Raw genomic sequence first — 14,284 nt, 5'->3', positions numbered from 1 at the left:
TGTGTTGGCTAGTCTCTACTGATGAGAATTAGACATTACCGTGTGAAAGCATACTATGCAGGATATAAACAGCACATATGCTGATGTCAGTTTTGAATCAAGTCTTAAAGGAGACAGAAAAGTTGTTAGGAAACAATCAAGAATATGTACAAAATAGTTTACATAAAATTTTTACTGAGTTGCCAGGCAGTAGCAGTGCATGCCTTTAATCCCAGCACTTGGGAGGCAGAGGCAGGCGGATTTCTGAGTTCAAGGCCAGCCTGGTCTACAGAGTGAGTTCCAGGACAGTCAGGACAGCCAGGGCTACACAGAGAAACTCTGTCTTGAAAAAACCAGGAAAAAAAATTTTTTTTCTGAGCAAAAAAATATGCTTGAAACAGTAAAACGTTATAAAGAGCTTAAATCATGAGAAATTACTGATTATAAATTAAGCAATATACAGAACAGAAGTCTTTGTTAAATTTTAAAAAGTACACTTTAGAAAACAGTCATTAAGTTTTATGAAAGTAAACAAAACAAACAAAATAATATACATAGCTACTCTGATTTTATAAAAAGGTTAAAACTATATCCTTTAAGTGTATAGCCATCCAAACATGTGTACATACACATACGTGATAGAGATGTCATGTACTTTATAGAAATATAACCCTGGGGACACACACAGCAAACTTGTAATCACACTTATCTCCAAATGGTAACATTATATGTGATTTTTCTGTCTTCAATCTTTTTAACATGTACATTTTTAATTTGGAGAGGGAATAAGAGTGTTGGGAAAGGGTTTCTCTGTGTAGCCTTGGCTGTCCTGGAACTTGCTTTGTAGACCACCCTGGCTTCAAATTCAGAGACCTGTGTTTTTGCCTCCCTAGTGCTGGAATAAAAGACATGTGCCACTACCACTCATGGTCATGAGCTGCCTGCTGTGGGTGCTGGGAATTGAACTTGGGTCCTGTGGAAGAACAGTGAGTATGCTAAACCATATCTTCAGGTCTGTACATTTTTTATTATAAGAAAAAAAGGGGGGATTTGAAGACATCTCTTAAAGTGTAACATAAGATCTATTTTAGAGAGATGGTAATGCAGCATAAATGTGCATACCTTTAATTCCACACAGACCCGAGTTTGAATCCTATCCTGCTCAAATGCAAGGTCAGTTATCACATCTGTCAAATGGGAATGATAACTACCTTCTTTTCATAGGTGCTGTGATAAATGAGAGGATTACACACTAATGTATCCCAAGCTCAGGGCTATTATAAAAATGTTTCCTTTCTCTCTTCACTGAATGATGGTCTTCTTCCATTTCTTGTTTAACTCCTATAGCCCTGGGAGCCGGAATCATCATTTAACTGGATGCTATTTTGTATTACCAATTATTAGTTCATATATTTAATCTTATCTCTTAAAGCTGTAGATTTCCTCAAGGGTTGGGCCCACAAGTTAACACCAAAACTATCTGAAAATGAGGGCAAGCTCCTGGCCACTGGATGCATCAGGCAGCAGGTTAGATGCTATGAAGAAGTAACTTCCAACTCCGGGCTTCTTCTGAAAACTGCACACACTCACCTCATGCACTGACCAAATAATGAGGACATTTTTATTAATATTTATCCAATTTACAATGAAATAGTATAAATAAACAAAGGCGAGGATCTGAGGGTAAAGTCTACCAAGAATCCAGCAAACAGCAAATTCAGGGTAGCATATAAAGTCAAACAGCAGGCTAATGGTACCAGCAGTGCCTCCAAAGATAATGAGTGCACTTTACTTTATACTGAAAACTATAAAACAATCTGGATTAACAAGAAAAAGTACAAGAATTTGTTCTCAGACTAGTCATGAAAGAAGACATTTAAGAGGACTGTAACTTCAGACAAATGGTTTGTCTGTAATACTGTTTTTCCCCATATGTAACAGAGTAACTTCCTCTTGGAGTATTGAAACTGATGAAATAAGGTGGTATAGGTATTATCTGGAAAACATGTGCTTTGTAACAATAGAACAATATACCATCTCTGTGACGCACACCTAGAATCAATGCACTTGAGACACGGAGGCAAGAGAACTCACAGAGAGCTGCAGACTAGCAAGCAATATATAGTGTAACCCTGTCTCACAGACAAACAGGCAGACAGACAGACAGACAGACAGACAGACCGGTATGCCAAGAATAATTTTAGGCCTAAGCATTTGGGGCAAAGAAGAAATGGGCACTCTTATCAAGTGCACTGCCTCAAAGCAGCCAGCTCCCCATTGATGAATGAAGGGGCTACAGTCAACTACTGCTCCATATGCTCAGCAGAATTGCATTCAATAAATTATACCAGTTACTAAATATTTTATTATTATGAGAGGCTTTGTATTATGTTAGATAACTTTGCTCAACTGTGGACTCAAATAAGTGTTCTTTTGAGTTTACAGTGGCCCAGGTTAAGCTATGAGGCTTGGTAGGTTACATACATTAAATACTCGATTTCTCAGACTGCCATTTCCTTTATCTTTACCTTCTTTTTGTTTTTGTTTCTCCAGACAGGGTTTCTCTGCATAGCCCTGGCTGTCCTGGAACTCACTCTGTAGACCAGGCTGGTCTTAAACTCAGAGATCCACCTGCCTCTGCCTCCCAAGTGCTGGGGTTAAAGCATGCCTGGCTTAAATACATTTTTAAATTAACAGTGCTGGTACAATTTCAAATTAAATACATAAATCAAATTGGGATATGAGCCTGTTGTGAGTCAATGTGCTTCTATATTTTAAAATCAAGAAAATCAGGGCCAGAAACTTTAATACTTTATGGAGGGTAAAAACCAGACAAACAAACCCTGCAGACTGTCAGTGTTGCCATTGTCTAAAGACAGAATGCAAGAACAGAAGAGTCCGGAGAGAGTCCATGTAGCCCCAAAAAGGGGGCCAGGAAGCCACATGTGTGTCTGGGAGAAAAGAAAGGGCAGCAGGCTGGAGAGTGCAGAGTTCTGCCCTGCAGACATATTTTGATATTGCCTAATGATAAGATGACTTGACAAATCTTTTCAGCACTCATCACCTCTCTGCTCTGACTCATGCTCACCTGACGACTTTCAGATTATTATTTGTTTCCCATACACAGCATAAAGCTAAATGGTTTCTGCAGCTACTCAACAATTTGACAGTTAAAATTCATTTTGTAAATTAGTTTGGATCTATCAATCTCTTACAAATATAAATCATGTGAAACTATGCAATAAAATTCAATTAATTCCAAGTATACTACTTTGAGAGAACTATGAAGCTGCAAAGTGAAGACTCAATAATGGTACTCTATGCCCAAAAGCCACCATCCTATGGGCTCAGGATAAACAGACACTCTCTGCACTCAACTCCATTCCCGTTCCCTTAGCATCTCTCCGTGCCTGTTTTAGTGGCTGAAACCACCAGACACGGACATGCACTCATCACTTTCACTGCAGTTGCTTCACATACATATTAAGAAGGATCAGGAAATAGAATTGGTGAAACGTAACAGGCAAAGAATTAGCGAGCATTTGAGTTCTTTACCAAAAATTAGATTCTAATTATTTAAGCAACATAACCATATCTAACCACTAATGACATCTCCTACCTGCCAACTGAAAGTACTTTTAAAAAATCATTTGTTATCGGTACTTTAAGTTTTGCCCACATGTATTGCATATCACATGGAAGTAGCGCCTGAAGAGGATGCTAGAACCCCTGAAACTGAACTTGGGCCCCCAAAAGGCTCTTAACTACTTAGGCAATGTCTCCAGGCCCTGCATTAAAACTACTTCAGTGAACAACTTCAGATTTCAACACAGCCTTAATGAGACAAGGAAATGCTTGGCTTCCTTGGGAAAGAAAACAATACTATGCTTGGATTACAACCATTTCTAAACTATGAACTGATTGTGAAAAATATGGTTGCCAACACAAGCATCTCAGTAATTAAATCTGGCTTTTGCCTATCTCTTCTTGTGGTACTCTCATGTGGCATGTGTATGGTCTGCTAGGGTCTGCAGAGTATTTACCTGAGCACTCAAATGTAGAGCTCCAGCTTCCATTTTAGGGAGCTTCCTCCCTTGTCTAAGTAGAAAGAGGAGCCTCAATACCGTGCCAGAGACTCCACACCTCTCCTCCCGTCATATACTACCCAGGGCTCAGTTAATTCCTTCTCTGAGGCATTCTCACAAGCATAATGTTTCCTAATAATCCCATAAGCATTATCTAAGTATCTTAACCCTACACCAGGTGGTATAGGAAAGAAAAGAAGTTACATGTTTATCTATTCATCCTGTTATCAGTTCCCAAGAAAACACTATGTTTTAAAAGCTCAAAATAAAAGCATAGTTTCAGGCCTTGGGTTTAAGCAATTCAGTTAGGGAAACAGTTTTACAGAGAAAGCAGTGTTGAGACAGAGGTAAGCAAGTAATTGCCTGACCAGCAATGCTAACAGACTACTCAGAGATACTTGGAATGGTTTCGTAAGCAGAAGACAGCTGCATTGAAAAAAAAAGAGAAAACTCAAAATGAGGCGTTTGTCACACCACATCTCATTACATTAATGCTATCCCAATTACTTTGCAAACGATGTCATATGAGTGGAAACATAACAGGGGTAGAGAAAAGAAAGAAGTGGGCTGGGGAGAATGGCTCAGTTGGTGTAAACTATAAGAACATTCAAGCATCCCAGTATCTGAAGAGAAGCCAGGTGTGGTAGTGTGCTGCAAAAGTGCAGATAGCTAGAGCCTTGGAGCCCACTGGCCAGCTAGACTAGGCTATTGAGAGGCTGCAGGTTCCATAAAAAACTAAAAACGTGTTCCATGTTGCAAACCTGTGCACACCTGCACACATTCATGCACTTCCATGTACATCTATATCCCCTCCACAAAGAAAGCAATAATGAAGTTAAACTGTGTATGTAATTGATTTAGAACATTTTTGATTATATTAAAAATGCTATTCAAATGTCATCTTTGTTATCAAATCCTTTTTTAAATTAGTAAAGCTACTTCATGAACAATTTTATTATTTATTTATTCATACCCTAGGGGGCCCGGGGGGGGGGGGGGGCGCGGCGCCTCTCCTCAGAGAAGAAGCATCCACCCCCCAGGGTACCAACAGTCTCCTCAGGACTGAGTGCATCCTCTCCCACTGAGGCCAGACAAGGCATTCCTGCTAGTGGAAAGGGCTCAAAAGGCAGGCCACAGATTCCTAGTCAGAGAAATCCCCTAGTCCAATTGTTGGGAGACCCACAGGAAGGCCAAGCTACACAACTGCTACTTATATGTAGCGGGTCTAGGTCCAGTCCATGTATGCTCTTTGGTTATTGGTTCAGGCTCTTTGAGCCCCTATGGGCCCAGGTTAGTCGGCTCTTTTTGTGATGTCCTTGACCCCTCCTGTTCCCTCAATCCTTCCCCCAACTCTTCCACAAAACTGTTAGGCTGTGGGTCTCTCATGAGTAATTTTTATAGAAATACCACCTACATCTCTTTTAAGAATTTTGTAGTACAGCCACACTTTCTGAATCTGGGTCTCCTGAAATTTGATTCCAAACCCTAGGAATCTAGTTGCGTAACAGTGGATTAGTGACCACCAGGCTATGGGTACTTTATAACTAACATAAATAATTTAAAAGGCATTAACATAGGGCTGGAAAAATGGCTCAGTGGGCAAAGAGCACTTGTCACCAAGCTTAACAAGCTGAGTTAAATTCTCTCAGGACCTATGGGGTATAAGAAGAGAACTGGCTGGTCACCACTTCCCAAGTTACCATGCCTGGCTTTTTATATGTGTGTTCTGAGGATCAAACTCTGGTCCTTGTGTTAGCAGACAGCACTTTACTGAGCTATCTACCGCCCCTTAAAATTCACAAGGGCTTGTGTGGGCATGCAGTCACGCATGTGTGTGCATACAGGCAGAGAAAGGTCAATGCTGGGTATCTTCTTCCTCTATCATTGCTCACTTTTTTTAAAAAAAAAAAACAGGGTCTCTTACTGAATGTAGAATTCACCAGTTAAGCTATATAGCCACTATGTCTGGCTTTGCACATGGCTGCTGGGGATCTGAACTCTGGTCTTCATGCTTGCACAGGAAGTCCTTTACTCACCAAGTCATCCATCCAACCTCTTAAAAACAGTTCAATATCTATCTATCTATCTATCTATCTATCTATCTACCTATCTATCCACCTACCTATCTACTTATCCACCTACCTATTTACTTATCTAACTATCATGTGTGTTGGGAGGTACCTATGCTTGCTCCACGACATATGTGGAAGACAAGGGGTAGCTTGGAAGAGCTGGGTCTCTGCTTTCACCATGTAGGTTCTAGAGATGGAACTCGGCTGGGCAGCAAGTACCTTTATTCACTGAGGCATCTCTCTCTGTCCCTTTAAAAATAAAAAATAAAATAAAAACTTTCTTTGTTTTTGTTTTTGATTGGTTTGGTTTGGTTTTTGATACAGGGTTTCTTAGTATAGCCCTGGCTGTCCTGGAACTCTGTTGTAGACTAGGCTGGCCTCGAACTCACAGAGAACCACTTTAAAAACCATTTTTAATATTAAGGTTTATATATAATTACATTCAACACTTCAAGTAATATTCCAAATGAAAATAACTAACCACTAGGCGGTGGTGGCGCATACCTTTAATCCCAGCACTTGGGAGGCAGAGGCAGGCGGATTTCTGAGTTCGAGAGTTCGAGGCTAGCCTGGTCTACAGAGTGAGTTCCAGGACAGCCAGGGCTACACAGAGAAACCCTATCTCGAAAAACCAAACCAAAAGAAAAAAAAAAGAAAGAAAGAAAATAACTAACCCTTCTTGGCTTTTTTTGTCTTTCCTTTTCTTTAAATGGATTATGTCACCTGATCCCTAACCAAATTAGTAAAAACTGAACAAGTACATGATGACATAGATTTATCAGTTATTTTGTTTGTTTTTGTTTTTTGGTCATGATCTGGCTATAACTTCATTGGGAGGCTAATAACAAAATTGTATAAAAATTCAAACACAATAATTTCTGTTTACTAAATTGGTATCAGGAGCTTAAAAATTCACCTTATCTTTTGTCATATCTAACTGTTACATGAATGTTGTATGTAATTCAATGTATAAGTAATAATCATAGTAACACTCCAAAGAGAGTCTCAGGAGGACGGAAATCTACTGTGCTCTGCCCCAATTAAGAAGATTTCTCAAAGAACATGATTTAGAGTCATTCATCCTTAATGTTACAAAATTGAAAAACAGAAAGGAAAAAGAATTCCAACTGGACACTGAGATAGAATTGTCATCTGAGGCCAACCTAGGCTATGTAGTGAGACCCTGACACACATCCTAAGGGTGGGGGTAAATAAAGGGTTGCTGGGAAAGTTGAAATAGAATAGAAAAGGAGAAAAGGTTGGACAGAAATTAGATTGTGGAGGCATTGGAATGCTAGGCTGAAGAGCTAGACCTATAACTCTATAAGCCTCAAAAGAAATGACTAGATAGATGCTCTGAGCAAATACGTAGTTGATTATGGTGTCCTTAAATTTCCAGCTGACCTCAAACCACTAAACAGCAGGCATCACACCTTGAAAACTTTCATTCAAGAGATAAATGACGGTCAGTGTATAGCTCATTAGAGATATCCAGCCAGAGTGATCTACTAGCCGCTGTGTATCTAGGGAATAAAGAGAAAGGCATTTATACCAGCCTGAGAAGTCAGAAGTTCTAATTCAGAATCCCATAAGGGAGGTAAGCAGAATGAAAGGCCAAGGTCATAGGGTGTGGGCATTTTTATTCTAGAGCACAGTACCAATGTATATTTGCCCCAGAGACCAAATCCCCCTGCAATGGGCATTTTCAAGGTTTTTCTGCCATGAATAGTATAAAATGGCATCTTGTTCTCACCAGCAGTGAGGGTCTTCTCATGTGTATAGGTAGGTCTTGTGTGTGTGTGTGTGTGTGTGTGTGTGTGCCCGTGCACACGTGGATGCACGTGAATGCTTGTTCCTGAGAGTTTCTCTATTTCTAAGAGAAATGTCCTTTCATGTCATTTGTAAAGTTCTTTAAATGATATTAATTGCTACCATGTATTGTACTTCCCTTTCAATTTATTTACCTATTACAGTAGCCCTACCAAGTACATGCTATTGTTATCCGCAATATACAAATTTACAAGGTATACTGCAGGTATAAGGTAAGCGGCACAGCAGGGATTCAAATCCAGCAGATCTGTTCCACTCATAACCATGTCAGCTGTACATATCTAGATTATATGTATATGTATTATATAATAATTTTATCATTACTTTTATAACTCATTTTCCTTAATCTACCATTTGAAATGTAAAATTTCAAAAACATACCAAGAGCTAACAGTAAAAGCCGTTATATACCCAGCACTCGGTTTCACTACTTCACTCATAGCTACCTTGCTTCATCCAAACTCCTATTTTACTTCACTCCTCCCCTATTACCATATATTAAAAAAAACCCACCCGCAAATATTATTTTCTTCATAAACATTTCAGTAACTGTCTCTAAAATGTTTCCTTTTTAACATAGTTGCACTAGGTTGGATAGTTGACCTGAAATAGTTAACTCTTACAGTAATGTTTGTAATTACACACAGTTTTTGTTTGTTCTGTTTTTCTGAGATGAGGTCTCACATAGCCTGGCAGGGAGGGAGTTCACCATATAGCTGAGAGCCACAAAGTCCTGCTGCTCCTGCCTTTATCCCCCAAGTGCTGGATAGGTCTGAGCCACCGTGCCCAGCTTCTAATTAAGTACATATTTAAAAAGAAACGAAGTCTTTTCTAAAAATCAAAGTCCTAATCAAAACTCTCTTCTACATTCTTCCAGTAATGCCATGCTTAGTTTTGCTTTTTTCTTACACTACAAAACCAAGTCAGTTAAGCAATTCCCTATAATCAAAGCTGAGAACTGAGGAGAGGATAACTATAAACTGAAAAGGCTAATTAGGCTCAAAACCCAGTATACCAGCTGCCCTCATTTTGGCCCCAACCTTATATAACTACTCTCCTGAAACTTGGAGCTTAAGGGGCTCCAGTGTGTGAGGAAGGACACTGGAATGAAGTTCACTCCCTCACTAATTGTATGGGCAGGAGATTGGTGGTAGGAACCAAGATGGGAAGATGAAAGGGGTTTCAACAACTTCCTTGTTTAAATGAAATCAAATATTATAGATATTGATGGCAGAAAAGAGCAGAGTCTTGAGAGAAAGGAAGAGGGCAAAAAGGCCTTCATCTGGCATCAAAGCACACTGCTATTAACCTGCTCCATCAAGCTGTAAATCCAAGTCTACTTAGCACTCTGAAAACTATGCCTGTCAGCGGCCCTTTATCAGCCTGCTTCTACATTAACTATTTCTTGACAAAGGAAATTTCAACTGTACCACTGGCCAAGAAATCAGGCCTCAGTTACTGTTTATTATCTAAAATATGCACCTGGTAGGAACAGACATCAGCTACCATGTCTGAGAAGCAGTAAATTCACTTAGGTAAGGTTGTGTCACCAAAGCCACAGAAGCATACTCTGAGCCAATCAGCAGGAGACAGAACAAATTTTTCTAGGACAGATGCCACTCTAACTCACATTATTCTCTGAGATCTATTACTACTCTAACACATTAGAAACAAAACACAGTAAAAAGCAAACAGAAGGGACAAGCTCCCTGAAGACACATATCACACAGAGACTATGAAGGTTTCATGCCCTGTGCTTTAAGGATTTTGATTCTGAAGAAATTTCACATATAATCTAAGAGGTTATTTCTTAGGAAATATATGTTGGTCCATAGCCCCATTACGAACACAGAACCTCAGAAGCACGGCATATGTCTACACAGAGACTCAATCATTTAGTTTGCTATATTTGGCTCTTCCAGAGTAGTCTGACTGAACTTGGCCAAGAGGTAAAAGTAATGGATGGCTGCTCAGAAAATATCACATACCACCTTGACTCTCAGACCGAACAGCAAAAGAATCATTCCACTATTAATAATACCAAGCTGCAGATCACTCACTGCCCAAAAGATTCTCCCATCAATCTTGTAAGATTTCTCAGAGAATTGCAAAGAACCTTACCTCCCAGAAGACACAGCCGATGGAAAAGTGTCATTACTATGCATGGCTCAGTATCTAGGACTGATATGCACCACGAGTTCCAAAACATTTCCACTTCATCCTTTCTGAAAAATCTTACACTTAGTTTGTGCATGGTGTCTCACATCTATAGTTCCAGGCAGAGGCAGGTAGACCTCTGTGAGCTAGAAGCCAGCCTGGTCTACAAAGCAAGATCCAGGACAGCCAGGGATACACAGAGAAACCTTGTCTCGAAAAACCAAAAATGGGGGTATGGTGGGGGGTGGGTTCCCACTTTGATCATGACCATCTTATATGAATCTTATATAATGTTATGACTCCACAATATTAACTTTAATGGTATTTGTTCAAACTATAAACCATCTCAGCACTAGACTTTACTTCAACTATTCAACATCTACCCCATTCAATCAATCAATCAATATTGCCTCTGACATTCTCTTACCCAATAAATCCCAAATACTGGCACCTGCAGCTCCCCTGCCTTCCTTCCTACCACAATGCATACTCTTATTTTATTCCAGGCCAGCAAAGCCTCCGACTTTATTTATTTATGTTTTTTTAAGTTAGCTTATTACTGTGTGTGGGCACACATGTCACAGAGCCTGTGTGGAAGTCAGAATACAACTTTGTAGAGTCAGTCTTCTACCTTTACATCAGTTCTGGGGTTCAGACTCAAATCAGTAATCAGCAAGTACTTCTACCCACTAAGTCATCTTGCCAGTCCTTTAGTTTTTATTTTTTCCTCCTTAAGACAAGCTCTCACATATCTTAGACTAGCCTTTAACCTATAACTCCCTATGTACTACAACCTTGAACTTCTGAACCTTCCATATGCATCTCATGAATGACGTGATTACAGGCATGTCCCACCAAGCCCAGTTTAGTGGTGAAAAGGACTAAACTAGAGCTTTGTGTATGCTAGACAGGCATTCTCACAACTGAGCTACACATCCAGCCCAAGAGAGATTTTCAATGGTGTCTCCAAATTGTAGTAACAGAGAGTACTGAGATGGGCTATCAGAAAGTGAATTTATCACCAAAGTAGAAATGCAAACAAAGGTCACCTTAAATTTTGAGTTTATCTTAGCCTCATGGTGCTGGTGTTAAACAGGTAGATTACCTTTATAGGTTACCTTTATATATCAGGGCAGCTTTGTAACTAATATCATTTGTCCACAGCTTAGCCAAAGCCAACCAACCAAACAAACAAACAAACAATCCAAATGTTTTGCATCTCTAAAGTTTGTATTTCATATGCAGCAGAGGCCAATATGCCAATAAAAGTTCAACCATGAAGGACCTACAGCTGCATAGTGTATTACCCAGAATCTTCCTGTGAGTCCAGATTTCTGAATTCTCAGTTTTGAATCCTAGAAATATTCACAAGTTACTTTTGCCTAACAAGACATGTCAAAACCCTAAACAAGTTCAATCACAAGATAAACTTTGTAGTTTTGAACTTTCAAACTGCCCAATCTCATCCACTCATCGCCCCCTCCTCCACATGCCCTGATCTCCTTTAATCTTAGCATTAGAAGCCAAGGGGAAGAGCCCTCTCCTTCCATACAAACACTCGTGAGTGCTATCATTAGATGCACCCTCACAGGGAATGATTGCATCAGCTCTGCTAAGAACACCACTCTCCAGAGAAAAGAGCAAGCACCCTGTAGACAACTGTCATGATCCCCAAGCCTTCGAGATCCTTCACACCCCCATGTTAATGTTAGAAATTAAGCTACACTTCCCTTTACCCTTTGAGCTGCATCACAACTTCTTGAAGGGGGACAAACAAACCAACAGCCCTGACTGAGTATGAGGAAGACCCACCACTGCACCTTGAAAGATAATCCTACCAGATAGCTTCAGCAATTATGCTACATGGATACTCAAAACCTGAGATTTCCCCAGAGCCAACAAGACATGGTTTTAAGACTCAAGGGACAGACTTGAAATAGATTCTGCTTGCCAAGCCCTAGCCATCACTAACTCACACTCCCCGTATAGGGGTAAAAACTCCAAGATCCTTACTGCTTACAACACTCCACTTCAACATGCCTGAGAGGCAGAAATCAAAAAGACAGTTTGATTACCCCAAATACACCACCCACCTCCTCCAGACCCCACGATCAGTATGGCTTGCCTCCAAAGACAGAGTACCATCCTCTTCTGAGAAGGGTGTGGAGGTCTTTTCAGGTTCTGTATCTTCAGGCCGGATCCCATGTAGGCGCAGCCCATCACTGCCATAGCCAGAGGAGGATGGCAAAATGCTCACAGTGATGCCACTGACAGATAAATCACTCTGAGAAGCAGGCATTCTGTGACTCTTGCCGGACACGAGACTCACGTGGGTAGGCTCTGGGTGAATAGGGTCTCCTGACTGTTTGGGTATTGATGAAGCAACAGAACACTTAGCAATCCAAGAACCTGTGGGAGGGGCACTTGGAGCACTCTTGGTTCTCCCTCCCCCACTCCAGCCCACTGAAGGTTGGTCTTGATCTCCCTTGTCAGAGGGGTAATCTGTCCCAGGCAAAGTGCTGCTCCGAAATCGGAGCAGAGTGCCTCCCTGCTCCACTGCAGTCTCTCCCTGCAAAGGCAGCAGCACAGCTCTGCTGCTGCAGGATGCTGTCCTCGGAAATTCCACCAGTTGGCTCACAGACTTCTCACAGTTCCTTTCTGCTGGGTTATCAAGCAGGTGAGCAATGACTGTCATCCCCTCTTCCAGGGGATCCCAGGCCCCTCCAACAACTGATGACTCATTCTCCAACAAAAGGTGAGCAGTTTGGATCTCTGCTTGGAATCTCTCCTTTACCTGCACAATCATCCCTTGATCGCCCACCCCTGAGTTGTGAGCCGAGTCTCTAGACAGCAAAATGTCTGATGGGGGGTGCTCTGCCCCTCCCACTCCGTGTTCCTTTGGGAGACTCGCTGTTAACTTCGTTAGGGTTTCAGTCTCTTCAATGACTCCAGTGCCTTCCAAAGCTTCCTCCCTGTGAGATGCTTCTGGAGTAAGGCTTTTCTTCCCTCTCCACTTCCTTTTGAACCGAACCCTCTTCTTAGGAGATATGGGAGCCTTCTCAGGAATAGCTATAGACTCTTTCGGCTCCTTTACACAGCCCAGTGAATTTCCCATTTCTTTCCTCTCTCAATCTCAGAAAATAAAGCAGTTAAATCAGTCCTCAGATCCCAGAGAAATTCCAATGTCGGCTTCATCGGACTCGATGCACATTCAAAAAAACAAAAAACAAAAACAAAACAAAAAAAACAAACAAAAACCATGCACTACGCCGGCAATCCCTCCAATCCTTTCTCCCTCCCCGCCTCTCTCTGTCGCTTCCAGCCGCTCGATTCAGACAGCCATCTTACAGGCTCAGAGCTGCACAAGACAAATTTCAAAGCATCTCACTGCAGTTCAGAAATCACTTGACCTAAAAGCAGACAGAAACCGGATTGGCTGCTGCTTCCTCTCTCCAAATATGAGGTAATTGGAGCACTGCCCTCAGTAACACAAACAGAACGCAAAAAGGAGCTAGAAACCAGGGAGAGGGAGGAGGAGGAGGAGGAGGAGGAGGGGAGAACGTAAGAGTAAATGGAAAGGGGAGGGGAAAGGAGAGAGGAGGAGGAGAACAATATCAAAGAGGGGGTGGGGGAACAGCTCAGCTGGTACTAACTAGCAAGGGAAGGGGAGGGCCAGGTAGACAAGACCAAAGAAGCCACAATGATGGCTCCCGACCTATGAAATGAAATATGTTTTAATCATTGCTCCAAGATGCCCAAAGGAAAATAGGAAACAAGATATACATAATCAAATTTTAACCTAAGAGAGACTAGAGCCCACTCCTTCTACTAAGAAAAGGAACAGGGGCATGAACAAAATAGCCCCCTGTGGCATATGGCCACCTCCAAAGAAAAACATCTACTAATTCTGATGGCCAGTAACACACTGACGAAAAACCTGAAAATTGGTTTTGAGTATAGTATGTTAAGCTCATAGACAGGAGATCACTTGTCAATACAATATAAAAGTCAGGCAACAATATTTGACATAAATGTTCAATAGTAATCATCAGTACTGCCTTTGCCACAGTTACCTATCATATTTTTGCTATGTACCAAGTACTATATAATATACACACATACATACATACATACACACACACACACACACATACATACATA

General features: G+C 41.0%; 1 protein-coding gene across 3 annotated transcripts in view; it reads right to left on the bottom strand.

Annotated features, from left to right (window-relative positions):
• The window catches only part of Macf1 (microtubule actin crosslinking factor 1), a 211,707-nt gene that overhangs the window by 160,745 nt on the left and 36,678 nt on the right, over positions 1-14,284 (bottom strand). The gene's annotated exons all lie outside the window — the stretch shown is intronic.

Source organism: Grammomys surdaster, unplaced genomic scaffold (genome assembly GCF_004785775.1).
Source record: "Grammomys surdaster isolate TR1022 unplaced genomic scaffold, NIH_TR_1.0 125863, whole genome shotgun sequence".
Taxonomy (NCBI): Eukaryota; Metazoa; Chordata; class Mammalia; order Rodentia; family Muridae; genus Grammomys; species Grammomys surdaster.
Note: the sequence above shows the minus strand (reverse complement) of the source record. Positions and strands in the feature narration are given on the sequence as shown.